General features: G+C 35.9%; 1 protein-coding gene across 4 annotated transcripts in view; it reads left to right on the top strand.

Moving 5' to 3' along the window:
• The window catches only part of ATF2 (activating transcription factor 2), a 124,845-nt gene that overhangs the window by 73,250 nt on the left and 30,342 nt on the right, over positions 1-21,253 (top strand). The gene's annotated exons all lie outside the window — the stretch shown is intronic.

Raw genomic sequence — 21,253 nt, 5'->3', positions numbered from 1 at the left:
ATATTTTAAAAATATGTTAATCTTTTAAGTTCCCTTGCAATCTAAGAAAGTTATGAATGATTTGATGAATTTTTTTTTTTAAATCACCATAAACACAGACATTTCTGGCCAATTCTCTATGCTATCAAGAAAAACTCTCAGGGAAAGCATTTCCCAAATTTACTTAGTAATGGAATACTTTAATAGGAACTTTATCCAGCTTATGTGGAAGGATTATTGGATTTAAGAAAAAGCAAGAATCAAGAAAGTTATTTGGAGACCTTTGTAATTATAAAGAAGACAGGAGATTGAATATGGGGAGGAGAAATTTGGGTGGGCTTGAGGAAAAGTTGGAGAGCTCAAACTGATGGAGGAGGAGGAGTAGGACGTGAAGGTAATTATGAAGACCAGATAGTCCAGTAAAATAAAGGAAAGGAAGTTAGGCATGACAAGTTGCTAAAAGTTAAAGAGCCTCAATCGGTGTGAACGGTAAAAAGAGCACTCAGCTAGGAACTGGAAATCCTTAAAGTAATTCTAAACTTACAGATACACATAGACCGTTTGCCCCTGCCTTCTTCTCTAAGTGAGCTGCTGGTGAGAACAACAAAGGACTAAGTATCCCACTTCCAAAAGATAAGGAAAGCAGGAATAATTTTGCATTAGTATGCTGTAGTTTGGCAGTAAACAGCTGACTGCTACCTCTTCTCAAAATATGAGTTGATCTCCCTTCTAAAAGAGGAAATAAAAGAGCTTGAGAAATGTCCTCTGCTCTCCAAGTTAGCTAAGATAATGAACTGTTGCTTACAAAAATGGAAGAAGCACTGAAGTGTGAAAACAAACCCAGAAACGCATCTGAAGGGAGTAGAGGGGAATCCTTACCTGCGTCAGTAGATTTCAGTGTAGGGGAACGTCATACAGAGTGGAAAAGGCAGGAAAAGGCATTTCAAGCATATAAAAAATATAAAGCTCTTCCCAAAGAAAAAGAAGCTGGATCATCTGAGAAAAAAGCGGGTGAGGAAGGAGCTGCTTGACTTTCAGTAAGTGATTCTCAGTTGAGAGAACATGTAGTTAGTTTCAGTGTATTAGCCTAGCCTTCTTTAGATTTAGCTAAATTGAAGAGTATGGAAGGAAGAAAAATTTGCTTATATGTATTCAGTAATTTAAGTACCATATCATTAAACATTTATTATGTGCACGCACTATCCTAGATGCTGGGCGGATACATGTACAAAAACTGAGTTTTTAGTGAGCTTATATTCTAACGAGGGAGACAAGTACATGTAAAATATACATATAGTGTAAATAGAAAGAGAATAAATGCAAATACATAAGGCAGTTTTGGGGGGGCACTAGCAGTTGAGGAAATCAAGAAAACCATGTAAAGATTTTTACTTTCTTCTTAAAAGAAGAAAGAGACTCTTTGAAACAGTCGATTCCCCATGTCATGAGGGATGGCTAGTTCAAAGGCAGATGTTTGAGGAACAGAAAGAAGGCCAGTTTCATTGGACCACAAAATGTAGGAGGGTGATTAGTGTCCAAAGAAATTGGAAAGATAGATTTAGGCCAGGTTGTAAGGCTTCTGAAATGTTAGGCCTCAAATTCAAGGCCTTATATTTGATCATAGAGACATTGGGGAGCTACTGGAGTTGATTGAGTAAAGGCATGCCATAAACAGCTTTGCCCTTGAGGAAAATTACTTTTACTTAGTAATATATAAGGTAAACTGGAGTGTTGGGAAGCAGCTGAAGACAGAGATTTAATTAGGAGGCTTCTGCAGTGATCTAGGCAAGAGGTGATAAGGGCCTAAAGTAAGGTGGTAGCTGTGTGCGGGGAGGGAACAGTCTAAAAAACAAAATTTGATAAGTGAGTGGGTATGTAGGATGAGGAAGAATTATGGATAATGCCAAGTTTATGAACTAGAGACACTGGGAATAAGGTAGTGCCTTTGAATGAAATAGAGAAGTTTGGAAGAAGAGAAACTTTAGAAGAAAAGGTGAGTTTAGTTTTAGATATATTCTTTAAGTTTCTCCAGGATGTCCACTTGGAAATACCTTATAGGCAATTGATAATATTGTACTGAATCTTGGAGAAGAAACTGGAACACTCTATGTCAATCTGTGATTCATTTTCATTTAAATGATAATTGAACCCTTGGGAACTGATGAAGTTATAGAGAATATAGAGGAAGAAGAGAAAAAGACCCAGGATAGAATCTTTGGAAATGTTAGGTATTATCATGTGGATAATGTGGGTTTGAATCAGTGATAGGAATGATGAACCAGAAAAGGAGCCTGAGAAGCCATCTGATAGGAGGTGAGCCAAAAGAGAAGAGGGTCACCAAAACCCAGAAAGGAGAGCATATCCAGGAGGAGAGGATGGTCAACGCTGTCAACTACCGATAGGTGGAGAAGAATTAGGACTGAGAAACGAGCACTGGGTGGCACTAATCTCTGCCTTTCTTTTTCACCTTATATTCTCCTTCAAATTTAAAGAGTTTCTAAACCATCTTTACTCACGTGAAAGAATTCAATATATCTTTCTGATTAGGGAGATTTAAATTTGTTTAAAGAGCATTTCTTTGGAAATGCAGCTAATGTGACTGTTTAAGGTGTATCACTAAATCCTTAAGTGGGCTGCATTATCTTTTTCTTTCTGATGACTGGTCAATTTAGCTAGAATTTCACTGCGGAATAGGTCAATCCTTGCACTTCTTGACCTTGCCATTTAATGAGTGGCCTCTTTTCATTCCCTGCAGACACCGATTTGACTAAGTTGGTATTGTATTGTCTTCAGCTGGAAAAGAAGGCCGTAGATCCTTTAAAAAAAAATTAACAAAAATCCACCTTCTCTGAGTCTGACCTCTTCCCCTCTACCTATTGAGAAAGAAAAAAACAAAAAAAAATCTTTTGGAATGTAGTTCAAAATTGTTTTCCAGAATGGCTAGACCAATTTACAGTTCCACTAACCATGCTTTGAAATATCTAAATTCCCACATCCCTTCTAGCATTTGTCATGAGTTGCTTTGATTTGATTATCTCTAATTATTTGTGATTTAGAAGTTTTTTTTCTCATGGCTTGGATTTCTTTTGATAATTGTCTCTTCATATCCTTAAACAATTTATCAATCTAGAAATAGTTTCTTAGTCTTATAAATTTGACTCTGTTCCCTGTGTAACTTGGAAATGAGGTCTTTTTCAGAGCAACTTGCTGCAGTTATCTACTTCCCTTCTGATTTTATCTGGTTTTGTTTGAGAAAATACTTTAGTTTTTTTATAATTAAAATTGTTTGATTTCTGTGATCCTTTTTGATCATTGTTCATGAACTCTTCTCCTAACTATATGTCTGAAAAGTATTTTCTTCCTTGATCCTCTAATTTGTTTATGCTGTTACCCTTTTATGTCTAAGACATGTACCCATTAGGACCTTAGCTTGGTATCTCTTGTGAGCTATTAGTCTATACCTATTTTCTGCTATATTGCTTTCTAATTTTCCTACCAGGTTTTGTTGAATAGTGAATGTTATACCAGTACCTGGGGTCTTTCTGTTTACCAAATACTAGATTACTATGCTCTTTTGTTTCTGTAACCATGTACCTAATCTAGCCCACAGATTATTCTGTCTTTCTTACCTAGTGTTAAATTATTTTGATAATTATTGCTTTCTGGTTTGAAATCTGAGTTGACAGTGTTAAAAAGTGAGCCCATCTAACTAGCCCCCAACAGTAAGAAACATGCTCACCTTAAACAAAGAACAATGCCTGTTGTGAAACCAGGAAAGCCTTTATTAATCTTTGTAACTATTCCCCCTGAATGGAAGGGTAGCTGCCCCAGTAAGGTTACAGGAAGACTACAACATGCAGTTCTTATACTGTTTTCTGAACTTTGGATCTCCTGCAATACGGTCACCTGGCTTTGTGACTCCATGTTGTCCTCTCTGATAGGCCTTCCTCACACAACTCCTTGGACCTGCGCATTAGTTTCTGACCTCTAACCTGTGTATGGTAGGTCACAACCCTTATCACCTAGGAAAGTGGAAAGCAGAACTTTCTTGCCTCCCTTCCTTCCCCACTTATTTTTCCATTATTTCTTTTGAGATTCCTGACCTTTTGTTCCTTTTTTCTAGCCCTATAAAATAATATTTTGGTAGTTTAATTGGTATGGCACTGGATGAATAAATCAGTTTAGGTAATTGACCTATTTGTTATATTGATTCGCCTCATACATGAGCAATTACTATTTCTTCAGTTAGATCTATTTTTAATTGTGTAAAGAGTATTTTGTAGTTGTATTCATATAGTTTCTCTGTCTTGACAGGTAGACTGCCAAGTGTTTCATAAAGACTTTAGTAGTTATTTTAAGTGGAATTTCTCTCTCTCTCTCTCTCTCTCTCTCTCTCTCTCTCTCTCTCTGTCTCTCTCTCTCTCTCTCTCTCTCTTCCTTCTGAGTTTTGTTAATAATATAAAAAAAGTAAAAATATTTCTCTTTATTGTTTCAATTTCTGGGGATTGCTAAGAAAGTTTTCTACTGTGTCATCCGAAAAAGCAAAAATTTGTTTCTTTGTTGTACTTGTTCTCTCAATTTCTTTTTCTTACCTTTCATTATAGAAAACGTTTCTAGCTGTATTATCAGTAATATTGGTAAGAGATATTCTTGCTTTGTCCCTGTTCATAGTAGAAAGGCCTAATTTATCCTCATTTTATACACACACACACACGCACACACACACGGCTGTTAGTTTTAGATAGAAACTACTTACTATATTAAGGAAAGAGTCCATATATTGTTATGTTTTCTAGTATTGCTTTTTTTTTAACAGAAATTTATGTTGTATCTTGAAAAAAGCTTTTCTGCATTTGTTGATATAATCATGATTTTTTTTTAACATTGATATTTTGAAGTATAAAATGGAACTCCAGAAATTAGTACTGAATACAAACTTTGAGAAGACTAAAATATGTGACATTGTTTTGGAGAGACAAAACATGTAAGGTCTTTGCCCATGTAGAGCACAGTATGTTTTTAAACATAAAAATAACATAGAAGCATGTGGAGGCAGTTACATGACACAGCAGATAGAGTGCCAGGCCAGGAATCAGGAAGACTCATCCTTCAAATCTGCCCTCAAACATTAGCTGTGTGACCCTGAGCAAGTCAATTAATCCAGTTTTCTTCAGTTGCTCATCTGTAAAATAAGCAGAAAAAAATGGAAAACATTCCAGTATCTTTGCCAAGACAGCCCCAAATGGGGTCACAAAGAGTCGGACACGACTGCAATGACTCAACAACAAAGAAGAAGGATGTGGTGGTAATTCTGTAAAATATCAAAAGATTTAAAATAATAAATGCTGAAATCACCATAGCAGGTTAAAAAAACCCAAGTCAAAGCTACTTTTGGTAGATTCTCTTGATAGTTGAATTTGATATTTGGCAAATAATTATATTCTTTTTTTTCCTTCATTTAAAAAACTCTTTATCTTCTTTTCATGTTTTTTTGAAATCACAGAAATTAGATGAGGGGAAAAAAACCCAAGGAAAAAAAATACAACAGCAGTGTTTCGCAAAAGTTCTCAGCTTTCACAGTTGTATTCTAATGTATGTGACTTAAAATATCCTTGCAAATAGTCACTTGTTTATAGCAAGTAATTATTTATGCTAGGCAAGAAGGAGAGAACCATGATTATAATAACTAAAAAACATGTGACCCACTTACGTAGATAGTTATTCAACATGGATTTCATGTTCAAAACTTCCATTTTATAAAATAAATAAAATTCACTAGCAATATACTCATTTGCCAAAATTTTCGTACCACATTAAACCAAAGAGGTTGTTGGCAAGAAATTTTGGATTCAAAATAGAGATAATGATCACCCATCTCAATTATATAACACTCTTAAAAGTTGTGCTTGTTAAGAAGTAAAGCAGCAGTTTGGGAATGTGACGTGGTCGCATCACTTTTGAGTCATTTCTTACTTGTTTTTTCCCATCTATCCCCCAGAGTAACAGGTTGCTTCACTCACGAATGAGTTCTTTACTAGTATGAAGTTGGAAATGTACAGTTATTTTATAATGTATATGGTATAATGTATATGGTATAATATATGTATATATATTATAATGTATATGGTATTATAGATATGACATATAACCAATCACATTTGCATATAACTAAAACACTATCATAGGATCTTTAGTCCAGAGATTTTGCTCATCGAAATTAATCAGTGTTTCTGTCAGTGTTCTTGCCATTTTCTCCTAAACCATAGTCTTAAATTATTTTTTTCCTTAATTGATTATACCTGCTCATTTCCTTCTTCTTTGTGGGTGTGAGAGATCACAGTGGAAAGTTGCTAAACCATCAAGTAAATTATTGCCATCATAATTATGCATTTTGAAATAAAGGAGCTATAGTTCTTGTGGGGACATCTGTGACTTGGTTTTTGGCCTTAATACCTTCTAGGAATTTCATGAAATGTTTTGTCTGGCACTTTATCCGAGTAAATATCACAGTGGTTTGTGCAGACTATGTGCTGCTCCAGCACCTCAGTAGGAGAATGCTCCAAGGAGACAAATATATGAAAGTGTTTCTGAGCATCTTTGTGGAGCTCCTAATCATTAAATTTTCTTATCATCCTGAGGCTTACATTCCTTTTCCTTCAATGTAAAGCCCACCAGATGTGTTGAACTCACCAGGTCTTATTTCCCCTTTCTTCCTCCTGCTGGTACCTTTTGAAAGGTCATTCAGATAGAAGATGTGCTAGAGGATTGGAGGACAGATGCCTTTTACTTTTCAATAAAGGAAGGAGTAGAAGCTGTAGGTGAGAATCCAGTGGGTTGACTTTGATTTCTTTCAAAATTCTGTAGTGTATTATTAAAAGGATAGTTAGTGAACATCTACAGAAAGAAACAGTGATCAAAAGGACATCGCTTCCTTCATCAGGACCAGGTCATGCTGGATAAACCTGATTTTTTTTTTTTTTGACAGCTATACTACAAGACCAGAGTTTGACTCAAATTTTTAAAAAGCATTTGATGAAACCTTTTCATCTTCTTGTAGAAAAAGTGGAAATGTGATTAACAATATACTTTAACTAGGTGCAAAATAGATAGAATCAGTCAGCAAGCATTTATTATGTGCCCCCTGTGTACCAAGCACTGGAAATCCCTGAGGATACAAAGACAAAAATGAAATGTCCCTTGCTTTCAGGGAGCTTTCATTCTCTGAGGGGCAGATGACAATGTGTGTATTTATAGAAGTATAAAAAAATAAAAATAAACACAGAATAGTTTAGGGAGAGAAGGAGCTAGCATTTGGAAAGTCAGAAAAGGATTCACATGAAAAGTAATGTTTTCAGTTGAGTCTTGAAGGAATTAAATGTTTGTGAGATGAAAGTAAGTAATGGGAACATTCCAGGCATGGAAAATATCTAGTGCTAAGTCAAGAGAGGGAATATCATATGTAAGGAGTAGCCAGCAGGAAGACTGTCTTTGTATGAGTCTAATATCACCTTGGACGTTTTGATGTCACCTTGAAAATAGATTCACAGTGGAATGATCCAGGCCTCTGTCCTTAGCATAGTGCCATTTAGCATTTTTATCAGTGACTTGGGTAAAGGTATTACAAATGACAAAAAGCTGGCAGTCATAGCTAACATACAAGTTGAGAGAATCAGGATCCAAAAAGATCTTGTCAATCATTCAATCGCAAACACTCATTAAATGCTTGCTATGGGATAGGTACTGTAAGGTATCAAGGCAAAAGTGAAACAACCCTACTTTTGAGGAGTTTACAGTCTAGAAAGGAAAGTATACCTCTATATAGAAACAAGAGAAGGAGGCAGAGGACTTGTAACTAGAAGGAATCAACAAAGATTTTACATTAGAAAGTGGTTTTTGAGCTGAGCCATCTTGAAGGAAACTAGGAGTCAGGGGTAAAGTGATTGGATTCTAGAAATAGACGCCAGCCAGTGTAATGGCATGGAGTGCTATGAGAAACGAGAGGTCAGTTTGACTAGATTACTATTTATGAAAGAGGTGCTGTGTCACATAACCACAAAAAGAAAATGGGGCCAGATTTTGAAGCACCTTAAATTTGAATTGTTTGCTTCTAAGAGGTATTAAAGAGCCTCTGGAGTTTATTGAATTAGAGGAATGATTGTTCAGATCTTAACACTGTAAGAAAATCACATTGTTAACTGTGTGAAGGATCCCTTGGAATGGGAAAAGATTTGAGCTAAATTAACCAAAATATCCATTTAACCAAATAGTCCAGGCAAGAAATGAGATCCTGAAATAACTGGTAGCCATGTGAGTGGAAATGAAGGAAAGATGTAGTAGAGGTAGAAATGACAAGATTTGGCAACTGATTGGATATGTGGAGTGAATGAGATTGAGGAGCTGAAAAGTATAATGACCTTTACCAGGATTGTAAACCTGGATGTCTGAAAGAAGTTTGGAAGAATGGTAAAGTTTTAAGGAAAGATAATGAATTCTGTTTTGGCTACAACAAAAAGTGATATGAGCCTCCAAGGTAATTTTATAGTCTACTGATAATCTTCTAGGTTTCTTCATTGAGGCTTACAATAACCACAATGACATTTTTTGCCCAAAAAAGCTCCAAATTAAAAATTATATTATAAATTATAATTAATGGAATATAAAATTTTATTCTCTGTACAGTGATGAAAACTATAAAATTATAAAACTAAATATAAAATAATTGAATTATTTCATGTGGAACATTATGTAAGAAAAATAAATAATTTAGGAAGACCCTATTTGCTTACTGTTACCTTAAAGACTCCATATTCAATTTTTTTATTTTATAAATTTTGTTTAATGTCAGCATTTTTAATGAAATAAGTTACAACTTGGAATATGTGTAACAATATATAATAATCATATAAAGGTCATTTTGATGTTAGAATTTTTATTTGGATAAAAATTTGCAATGTATAAGACACAGTCTTAAATATAGTTCCACATCAAATTTTTTCTGTATATTAATTTAAAATAAAAATAAAGTGAAAATGCTCATTCATAACATGTAGTAGAAAGTGGTAGGAAAATGTTACAACATCTCTTGCTAAGAGATAGGGAAAAAAATCATGTTTTGGCCATTTAAGCAATTGACAGAAATGAATACCTTATGATATAAAAAACTTATATACTGACTAATGATAAGCATTAATTTAAATAATAAAGGTACTTAAAATTCAGGTTCATGTACTGCTACATTTTAAATAATGCTTATATATTAAACATGGTAAACTGCTCCAGTATCTCTGCCAAGAAAAACCCCCAAATGAGGCCACGAAGAGTCAGACATAACTGAAGAAGAATAAACAACAAATTTATAAACTTCCTTTTGTAAGGAAAGAATCTACCCTTGGCACACTTGCTATACTCTCACAGAAATTCTCCTGAACAACTGAATGATCAGTGTTGCCAACTAGTTCATTTGAAAGTCTGCCGGATGACAGAACAGTAACATAAGTGTAAATTGGAAAGCAACCTTAATATTAGAGTAAAGGGAACTCTAAGGTTCGTTTGTACAGCTGTTTATGATGGTCCATGATGGTTTCAAAATGACTTAAAATGCTCATGCCTAGCAGTCATGGTTTACAAACAGCCCAGCCTGACATTTGCAATGCATAAAAGCAAATGTAACATCACATGATTACGCAGCTGATAAGGTACAGTTATAGGTTAATGGAACAAGGGAGCTTATTCTGATGGAACATACAGAGCATAAATGAGAATATATGCATGTATGTGAATATTTGTTGAAAGTTGGTTTGAGGGCAAATGTTGAACTCATGTGGCAGTTTGAAAACAATTTGATGACAGGTTGGGAAACTATGAGAATAAGTGCTTAGTCAGAAATAGCAAGATTTTGATGTAATCATTACACAAAGTCATTATGCACACGATCATGAAAGTTTCAGATTGCTGCAGAACTAAACCTGCAGTGTTTGGAATGTGCACATGGTTGTTGTTATAGTGGAAAAATATGTTTGTAGTATAATTGGACAAATATCTACTACGTAAGGCACTATTAGAGACTGTCGTTACAAATTCCCAAAGGGAAATGCTGCTATAGATGGAACTTTCATTCAGGTATATATTGGACTATATTGCCCTGCTTGTTTCTCATATCTGAAAAATAACAACTCATATATAAGTAGCATGTTAAGATTTGCAAAGTGCATTGCTCACAACAGTACTGTAAGGTAGATTGAACTGGTAGGATTTGAACCAACTTTAATATTATCCAAAGGAAAACAAAATGGGAAAAATAAAAAAATTAAAATAAATAAAAATTAAGTTAAACTAAACTTGAATTATCCACTTCACTCTTCTCCTCTGTTAATGTAGATAGTGAATGATTGTAATATACCTCCTTCATGATTAAGTGTCTTAACTACTAAAATTTATAACCTGAAAAGGAAAAAGAAATATTGATACACATTGTTTGGTATGTAATTATTTGTTGATTGACTTACAATGGAGGAAGAATGTAAAAATGGGACAAAGAGAACACATTTCCCAAAAGGTTTATTTTTAACACTAGAATGACAAGATATGTCAGTTGACACAAACATAATTTTACTTTTAAGAAATTATTAATTTATTTGTTTCAGTTTTCTGTAGTCACTTCCATAAGTCTTAGAGTTTCTTCTCCTTCTTCCCCCCTCCTTCGCCGAGTCAGCGTGCAGTCTTATGTGGGTTGCATACATACGGTCTTATTTTTTTTTTTTCAAAGAGTTGAGCATTTTAATCCACCAACTACTAATTCCACAATTTTTAATTTCCAAAGTACTAGGGCCTATGGTTCAGAAATTCTGCCCTGTTCTCTGAGCCCTTCTATTTTCTTATTTTCTTATAAAGATTTTCTAAGCCCTTTAATGTGACAAGGCATTCTAGGAGAGAGAAAACCTTGAGAGGTTGAGGTCAGGATGCTAATATAGGTGCCCCATCCCAAGTCCTTTGCCATCTAGCCTCAGTATGGTGACTTTTCTTTCTTTTTTTATTATTATTTTATTTGTTTTCAGTGTTCTACAATCACTCCCATATACCTTAGATTTTTTCCCCTCCCTCCCAGAGATGGCATGCAGTTTTATATGGGTTCTACAATACATTCCTGTTAAATACATTTTCACCTTAGTCATGTTGCATAGAAGAATTAAAATGAGTGGGAGAAATCATAAAACAAACCACAACATAATACAAAAGAAAGTGATCTGCTTCATTCTGTGATCAAATTCCGTAGTTCTTTCCCTGGATGTGGAAGGCATTTTGCCTTAAGAGACCATTGGGAATTATTTAAATCCTTGCATTGCAATGAAGTACTAAGTCTGCCAGAAAAATTTCTCACACGCTGTGGTTGTTACTGTATATGATGTTCTCCTGGTTCTGTTCCTTTCACTCAGCATCAGTTCATATAAGTCCTTCCAGGCCTCTCTGAAGTCTTCCTGTTCATCTTTTCTTATAGCACAGTGGTATTCCATTACATTCATATATCACAACTTGTTCAGCCATTCCCCAATTGATGATCATCCCCTCAATTTCCAGTATTTGGCCCCCACAAAGAGAACTGCTATAAATATTTTTGTATATGCAGGACCATTTTTCATTTTTATGATCTCTTTGGGATACAGTTCTAGAAGTGATATGCACATTTTTGTAGCCTTTGGTGCATGATTCCAAATTGCTCTCCAGATTGGTTGGATTAACTCACAGCTCCACTAACAATGAATTAGTGTACCAACTCTCCCATATCTTCTCCAACATATATCATCTTCCTATTTTGTCATGTTAGCCAATCTGATATACCTCAGAGTTATTTCTCTAATCAATAGTAATTTAGAGCATTTTTTCATATTACTATAGATATCTTTAATTTCTTCCTCTGAAAATTGCCTGTTCACATCCTTCGACTGTTTATCAATTGGAGAATGACTTGTATTCTTGTACATTTGACTCAGTTCTCTATATATTTTAGAGATGAGGCCTTTATCACAAAAGCTGCAAAAATTCTTTCCAAGTTTTCGGCTTCCCTCCTAATGTCAGTTGCACTGGGTTTGTTTGTGCAAAAATTTTTCAATTTAATGTAGTCAGTATTAACCGTTTTGCACTGCATAATGTTCTCTATCTCTCGTTTGGTCATAAATTTCTCCATTCTTCATAAATCTGACAAATATATTATTCCTCCCGTAATTTGTAGTATAAGTCTTTATATCTAGATCATGTATCCATTTGAACTTTATTCTTGTGTATGGTGTCAGACATTGATCTATGCCCAGTTTCTACCACACTGTTAACAAATTTTTCTAGCAGTTTTTGCCAGATAGTGAGTTCTTATCTCAGAAACTGGAGTCCTTGAGTTTATCAAACAATAAATTACTATATTCATTGACTACTGTGACTTGAGTACCTAGCCTCTCCCACAAGAGTTATATATAATAATCCCTCTGTTTCTTAGCCAGTACCAAGTGGTTTTGATGATTGCTGCTTTATAATACAATTTGAGATCTGGTAGGGCTAGGCCACCTTCCCTAGCATTTCTTTTCATTTTAATTCCCTTGATATTCTGGACCTTTTGTTCTTCCAGATAAATTTTGATATTGTTTTTTCAGGCTCTAGAAAATAATTTTCTGGTAGTTTGATATTGGCACTGAATAAGTAAATTAATTTAGGTAGAATTGTCATTTTAATCATATTAGCTTGGCCTAGTCACAAGTAACTGATGTTTTTCCACTTACTTAGATCTGACTTTATTTGTGCAAAAAATGTTTTGTAATTGTGTTCGTATAGTCCCTGGGTTTGTTTTCGCAGGTAGACTCCCAGATATTTTATAGTGTCTACCATGGATTTAAATGGGATTTCTCTTTCTATCTCTTGCTGTTGGGCTTTGTTAATAATATGTAGAAATGCTGATCATTTTTGTGGGTTTATTTTGTAACCTACAACTTTGCTAAAGCTGTTCATTATTTGAGGCAGTTTTTTACTTGATTCTCTAGGATTCTCAAAGTATATCATCATATCAGTCTGCAAAGAGTGATAACTTAGTTTCTTCTTTGCCCGTTCTAATTCCTTCAGTTTCTTTTTCTTCTCTTATTGCTAAAGCTAATATTTCTAGTACCATATTGAATAACAGTGGTGATAATGGGCATCCTTGTTTCACCCCTGATCTTATTGGAAATGTACTAGCTTATCCCCATTGCATATAATGCTTGCTGATGGTTTTAGGTAGATACTGCTTATTATTTTATGGAAGGCTCCATTTATTCCTATGTTCTCTAGAGTTTTCAGTAGGAAAGGGTGTTGTATTTTGTCAAAAGCTTTTTCTGCATCTGTGGAGGTTATCATATGGTTTCTGTTAGTTTTGTGGTTGATATGATCAATAATGCTGATAGTTTTCCTAATATTGAACTAGCCCTGCATTTCCTGGTATAAATCCTACATGATCAAATGGTATTATTCTCTTGATAAATTGCTGTAATCTTTTTGCTAATATCTTATTTAAAATTTTTGCATCTATATTTATTAGAGAAATTGGTCTATAATTTTCTTTCTCTGTTTTGGCTCTTCCTGGTTTAGGTATCAGAATCATATTTGAATCATAAAAAGAATTTGGTAGGATTCCTTCACCAATTTTCCCAAATAGTCTATATAGTACTGGAATTAACTGTTCTTTAAATGTTTGATAGAATTTACTTGTAAATCTTTGTGACTCTGGAGATTTTTTCCTAGGGAGTTCTTTGATGGCTTGTTCAATTTTCTTTTCTGAGATGGTGTTATTTAAGTATTCAACTTCCTCTTCTGTTAATCTGGGCAGTTTATATTTTTTCACATATTCATCCATCTCACATGGTCAGATTTGTGGGCATACAGTTGGGTGAAGTAATTTTTAAGTATTGTTTTAATTTCCTCCTTGTTGGAGGTGAGTTCACCCTTTTCATTTTTGATATTGGTAGTTTGGTTTTCTTCTCTTTTTTTAATCAAATTGACCCAAAGATTTATCAATTTTATTGGTTTTTTTCATAAAGCCAACTCTCAGTTTTATTTATTAGTTCAGTAGTTTTCTTAATTTAAATTTTATTAATCTCTCCTTTGATTTTCAGTATTTCTAATTTGGTATTTACTTAGGGATTTTCAGTTTGTTTTTTTCTAGGTTTTTAAATTGCATGCCTAATTCATTGATCTCCTCTTTCTCTATTTTATTCATGTAGGCATTCAGTGATATAAAACTTCCCCTAAGAACTGCTTTTGCAGCATCCCATAAGTTTTGGTAGGTTGTCTCATTATTGTCATTCTCTTGAATGAAGTTGCTGATTGTTTATATGATTTCTTCTTTAACCCACTCCTTCTTTAGGATTAGATTATTTAGTTTCCAATTAATTTTTGGTCTGTCCATGACCTTTTATTAATATAATTTTTATTGCATTATGGTCTAAGAAGGATGCATTGACTATCTCTGGCTTTCTGCACTGCATTGTGAGATTTTTATGCCCTAGTACCTGGTCAGTTTTTGTATATTCCTTTCTATCCCCATTCAGTTTTTTCCAGAGATCTATCGTATCTACCTTAAACAGAGTTTTATTCACCTCCTTAACTTCCTTCTTATTTATTTTGAGGTTAGATTTATCAAGTTTAGAGAGGGGGAGATTGAGGTTCCCCACTACTATAGTTTTGCTTTCTATTTCTTCCTGTAACTCCCTTAATTTCTCCTCTAAGAGTTTGGATGCTATAGCACTTGGTACATGCATGTTTAGTAATGATACTGCTTCACTGTCTATGGTGCCTTTTAGCAGGATATAGTTTCCTTCCTTATCTCTTTCGTTTAGATCTATTTCCGCTTTTGCTTTGTCTGAGATTAAGATCGCTACCCATGCTTTTTTACATCAGCTGAAGCATAATATATTCTGCTCTAACCTGTTGACTTTACCCTGCGTGTATTCCTATTTCAAATGTGTTCCTTGTAAATAACATATTCATATTGTTGAATTATGGTTTTTAATCCATTGTGCTATCTGTCTCCATTTTATGGGAGAGTTCATCATCCCATTCATGTTCACAGTTATGATTATCATCTGTGTCTTTTGCTCCATCCTATTTCCCACCATTTATGCTTTTAGTTCTCCCTTCTCCCTTCCTCTCCACAATAGAGTTTTAATTTTTGACCATTACCTTTCTCTGTCTTCCCTCCTTTCTATCACCCCCCCCTTTTATTCCCCTTTTCCCTTACTATTTCTTCCCTCCATTTTACCCTCCCCTTCCTTTTCTTTCCCCTTTCGCCTCCTACTGCCTATGGGGAAAGTTAGATTTCTGTACTTAACTGAGTTTGTTGTTCCCTCTTTGAACTAAATCAGATGAGAATAAATCTCTAACAGTGCTCATCCCCCTCCCCTCTTTCCCTTTACTGTAATATGTATTTGTGACTCTTCATGTGATGTAATTTACCTTTTTCTACCTCTTCCTTTTCACGTCTCCCATTACCATCCCTTCACACCCTTAAGTTACATTTGTTATCATCACATCATTTAATTTATACCCACTACCTCTATCTATGCATATCCCTTTTAAATATCATAATAAATATACAATTCTCAAAGTAACGAGTATCATCTTCCCTTATAGGAATGTAAACCGTTTGCCCTTATTGAATAATAAGTTGTTTTTCCCGCTTGTTTACCTTTTTATTGCCTCTCTCAAGACTTGTATTTGAAGGTCACATTTTCTATTGAGCTCTGACCTTTTCTTCAGGAAGAAATCCCTTATTTCATTGAATGTCCATCTCCTTGCCTGATGCTCAGTTTTGCTGGGTCTTTGATCCTTGGTTGTAGTCTAAGCTCTTTTGCTTTACAGAATATCATATTCCTATTCCTCCAAACTTTTAATGTAGAAGCTGCAAGGTCCTGTGTGATCCTGACCTGTAGTTCCTCAATATTTGAATTGTTTCTGGCTGCTTGCAGTATTTTCTCTTTAATTTGATTATTCTGGAATTTGGCAACAATATTCCTTGATGTTTTCAGTTTGGAATCTCTTTCAGTAGGTGATTAGAGAATTCTGTCAATGACTGTTTTGCCCTCTGAATGTAGGACCTCAGGGCATTTTTTCCTTGATGATTTCTTGGAGGATATCATCCAGGCTCTTTTTTTATCATGACTTCCAGTAGACCAATAATTCTTAGATTTTCTCTCCTGGATCTGTTTTCCAGGTCATTTGTTTTTCCAGTGAGATATTTTACATTTTCTTCTATTTTTTTCATTCCTTTTTTTAAAAAAAAAAAATTTTTTAAGTTTTCAACATTCATTTCCACAAAATTTTGAGTTTCAGATTTTCTCTCCGTCTCTCCCTTCCCCCTAAAACGCCATGCATTCTGATTGCCCCTTCTACCAATATGCCCTCCCTTCCCTTATCTCCATCTTCTCTCTTGTCCTGTAGGGCAAGATAAATTTCTATACCCTGTTACCTGTATTTCTTATTTCCCAGTTGTATGCAAAAACAGTTGTTCCTAAAACTTTGAATTCCAACTTCTCTTCCTTCTTCCCTCCCCACCCATCCCCACTGAGAAGGCAAGCAATTCAATGTAGGCTATATATATGTAGTTTTGCAAATGACTTCCATAATAGTCATATTGTGTAAGACTAAATATATTTCCCTCCATACTATCCTGCCCCGCATTTCTTCTATTCTCTTTTGACCTTGTCCCTCCCCAAGAGTGTTGATTCTAATTGCTCCTTCCTCCCATTTGCCCCCCCTTCCATCATCTCCCCTCCCTGCTTGTCCCCTTCTCCCCTACTTTCCCCTGCTAAGATGTGTGCATGTTATTCTTTCCTTGAGCCAAATGTGATAAGAGCAAGCTTCACTTTTTCCCTCTCACCTCCCCCCTTTTCCCCTCCATTGGAAAAGCTTTTTCTTGCCTCTTCTATGAGAGAGAATTTGCCCCATTCTATTTCTCGCTTTCTCCTCCCAATATCTTCCTCTCTCATCCCTTAATTTTATTTTTTTAGATATCATCCCTTCCTATTCAACTCACTGTGTGTGTGTGTGTGTGTGTGTGTGTGTGTGTGTGTGTGTGTGTGTGTGTTCCCTCCAACTGCCTAGATACTGAGAAAAGTTTCAAGAGTTACAAATATTATCTTTCCATGTAGGAATATAAACAATTCAACTTTAGTAAGTCCCTTATGATTTCTCTTTCCTGTTTACCTTTTCATGCTTCTCTTGATTCTTGTGTTTGAAAGTAAGATTTTCTTTTCAGCTCTGGTCTATTTCATCATGAAAGTCCTCTGTTTCATTGAATGACCATTTTTTTTCCCTGAAGTATTATACTCAGTTTTGCTGGGTAGGTGATTCTTGGTTTTAATCCTAGTTCCTTTGACTTCTAGAATATCATATTCCAAGCCCTACAATCCCTTAATGTAGAAGCTTCTAGATCTTGTGTTACCCTGATTATATTTCCACAGTACTTGAATTGTTTTTTTTCTGGCTCCTTGACCTGGGAACTCTGGAATTTGGCTGCAGTATTTCTAGGAGTTTCTCTTTTTGGATCTCTTTCAGGAGGTGATCGGTGGATTCTTTCAGTACTTATTTTGCCCTCTGGTTCTTGAATATCAGGGCATTTTTCCTTGATAATTTCATGAAAGATGATATTGAGGCTCTTTTTTTGATCATGGCTTTCAGGTAGCCCCATAATTTTTAAATTGTCTCTCCTGGATCTATTTTCCAGGTCAGTTGTTTTTTCCACTGGGATATTTCACATTGTCTTCTTCTTCTTTTTTTTTTTTTTATTCTTTTGGTTTTGTTTTGTAATTTCTTGGTTTCTTATAAAGTCATTAGCTTCTATCTGCTCCATTCTAATTTTTAAAGAACTGTTTTCTTCAGTGAGCTTTTGAACCTCCTTTTCCATTTGACTGATTCTGCTTTTAAAGCATTCTTCTCCTCATTGGCTTTTTGCCTCTTTTACCATTTGAGTTAGTCTATTTTTCAAGGTGTTATTTTCTTCAGCATTTTTTGGGTCTGCTTTAGCAAGCAGTTGACTTGCTTTTCATGATTGTCTTGTATTACTCTCATTTCTCGTCGCAATTTTTCCTCCACCTCACTAACTTGATTTTCAAAATCCTTTTTGAGCTCTTCCATGGCCTAAGACCATTGCATATTTATTTTGGAGGTTTTAGATGTAGAAGCCTTGACTTTTAGGTCTTCCTCTGACGGTATGCATTGTTCTTTCTCATCTGAAAGGATGGAAGAAAATACTTGTTCACCAAAAAGTAACCTTCTTTGGTCTTAATTGTTTTTCCCTTTTTTGGGCATTTTCTCAACCCATCACTTGACTTTTGAGTCCTTTGTTAAGAGGAGGATATACTCTGGGGACCTAGAAGTTCTCAGTTCCTCCAAGGTGGCACAATTAAGGGAGAGGAATTTATTCCTCTCCTGGCCTGCTCTCTCCTCTGGGAGCTACCTCGAGCTTCTCTGCCCAGCATCTGTGAGTAGAAGTCCCTCTCCAGAGCCTCCATTAGCTCCACCACACCAGCCAGTGCTCCTCCTCATCCCAAGAGTGGCACTCAGGATTGAGACCCAGATCAGCAGCTCGATTCCCTCTGGGTCTTTATACCAAGGGCTCCAAAAATAGATGCTACTGTAGGTAGCCATTTCCTGGGGCCAGGGCTGGGGGGATCCTGTGCCCTTCTCACCCAGATGAAGGTACTTTCTCACTGACCTTTGAAGCTGTCTCTAGCATTTGTGGTTTGAGGGATCTGGCAACTGCAGCTGCTGCTGATGTTGCCCTGAAGCCTGCTCCAGTCCTGTCCCTGCTGCACTGTGTGACCAGGGCTAGGCTGCCTTGCACTGGAAATCCTCTTTCATTCTGTCGTTTTGGGGTTTCTGCTGCTCTGAAATTTGTTTAGAGTCATTTTTTACAGATATTTTATGGGCTGTGGTGGGAGAGCTCCTACAGGTCATACTTCTACTTCACCATCTTGGCTCTGCCCCCTCTGTTTGACTGATTCTTGATGTCTCATAGAGTCATTAGCTTATGCTTGCCCAGTTTTTTCTTCAGTTAACATTTGCATCATCTTTTCATTTGCCCATTTGTTCCTTTTAAGGAGTTATTTTCTCCAGTTAAGGTTTGTATTCTTCCATTTGTCCCATTTTCCTTTTTAAGAAGCTGTTCTCTTCAGTGAATTCTTTCTTCGTATTTTTAAAATCATTGACCAGTTTTTCTTCTACCTCTCTAATCTGGCTTTTAAAATCCTTCTTGAGCTCTTCAAAGAATGCTTTTTGAGCTTGGGACCAGTTCATATTCCCTTCTGAGGTTTCAGATGGAAGTCCAGTCTCAATGTTGACCTCTTCTGTATTTGAATTTTGGTCTTTGTCCCCATAGTAAGATTCTGTGGTCTTTTATTTTCTGGTTTGCTTCCTGCTCATGGTGATTGCCTTTTTTCCTAGCTTTTAATGTGAATCTCTGTTTCTGGGGCACAGGCAGCTCTGTCCCACAGTTCTTGTGCTTAGAACTTTAGGCTTTGTGTATTGTGGCCTCTGGTTCTTTCAGCTAGGAGATGGAATGCTGTGGCTTACCTGGTGCTGAGCAGGCTGGTGTTTGAAAGCAGAGGCAATGGGAAATCTTTCTGAGTTTCTTGGAGCTGGCTGTGTAAGGTGTGGGGGAAAAGTGGCTTGGCCATAGGAGGTCTCTTCTCCTAAAGTAGCACATTGGCAGGCTTAGAGGTTGCTGAACCCCATCTGTGCTAGTGTCTTCCCAATTTCCCTGGCTGTGCTGAGGCACACCTGGAGTCCTGGTGTTGGCACTTATGGGCTCCACCCCCCTAGGGCTCAGGATCTCTTCCTGGTTCACTGAGGTGGGGCTGTGTGCTTCAGCTCCAGTCCTATACTGGTCCCCTTCAGCCATAGCAAGGGGAACCCACCCCGCCCCACTTTGCAATTTTCCTAGCCTCTTGAGCTAAGACACTGTTTACCCCTTCAGTGAATTCAGTTTACCCCTGAATTCACTATTGACCCCACTATTCCAGCAGTTTTCCTGGGGAAATATTCTCTGGATTTAACAAGGTCAACAAGCATTTACAGATCTCTCCGCCATCTTGACTCCTGGATGTTCAAGTAGGTTACTTACAGATATTTAATCTGAGGACTGATAGTCTCAGGAGCAGTTGTTGCTGTTACTTGGGGTTCTGCCCTTCTCTCTCACTCAGTTCTGCCGAACTCCCATCCTAGGCCGATACGTTTGAGAATCCTCACTGTTTCAGACTGCCAGGTGGCTTCTTCTTGGCTTTGCTGTACAGGGGTCCGTGCTGGTACAGCCTGTGTGCTCTGCACTCTTCCAGCTTCATGCAGCAGATCCTTCCTGCTCACCTTCCAGGCTTTCCTGGGCTGGAAATCTGCCACACTGTCTCCTAGTGGATTCTGCCACTAAAATTTGTTCAGATTCTCTTTTTAGAGGTATCTGAAGGAGTTTATCATAGAGCTTAAGTGAGTATTTGCTCTCACTCTGCCATCTTGGCTCCACCCCCATAATTTTACTTTAAAATAAAAGTTTCCATCTTCCCATCTTCTGTTTTCTTTACCTTAGGATTAAAAAAATACATTGTGTCCATTGATGTAGTTTGGTCCTTTAAAGTATATACTCTAGTTTTTCCAGTGTTTCACAATAATTTTAGTAATACAGGATATTGTCATTTGAGAAACAAAAGGGACTTGACTAGAAATGTTTTACAAATTGTTAATTTTTAACAAACTATGCCTTAGAATGACCAAAATACTCACCTTCATTTTGTATATACTAAGTAAAGTACTATAAAAAGTTAGAAATTTTCTGTCGTATATGAGTTTTCCAGAAAGAAATAAACATGCTTATTAAATTAGCATGTTACAGAATAAGGGGGTTTATTTTCATATTATATCTGAAAACTGTTAAACTAAAGATTAGCTCCTCAAGATAGCTTCTTGAGTTTAGTTAGCCAAGAAATTAGATTTATAAGAGTAAAGCATAAAAATGCTTTCAGTGTTTAAAAAAGAACCCTACACATAAAGCTTTCTTCAATTCAGGTGGGAAAAGTAATCAGTCCCTAATTGAAGACACAAAAAATGGCAGTAACAGGAGATGTAGAAAGATTGCCACCCTTAAAATTTAATAATCCAATTAGATTTCTCATTAAAACTTGGCTAATATGTATAAACCATATTTAAGTGATTGCTAATCATTTTTAATTGAGATGGTTAAAGAAATACTTTCTTCTTTTAAAATAAATAACCAGAA

Source organism: Notamacropus eugenii, chromosome 5 (assembly GCF_028372415.1).
Source record: "Notamacropus eugenii isolate mMacEug1 chromosome 5, mMacEug1.pri_v2, whole genome shotgun sequence".
Classification (NCBI taxonomy): domain Eukaryota; kingdom Metazoa; phylum Chordata; class Mammalia; order Diprotodontia; family Macropodidae; genus Notamacropus; species Notamacropus eugenii.
Note: the sequence above shows the minus strand (reverse complement) of the source record. Positions and strands in the feature narration are given on the sequence as shown.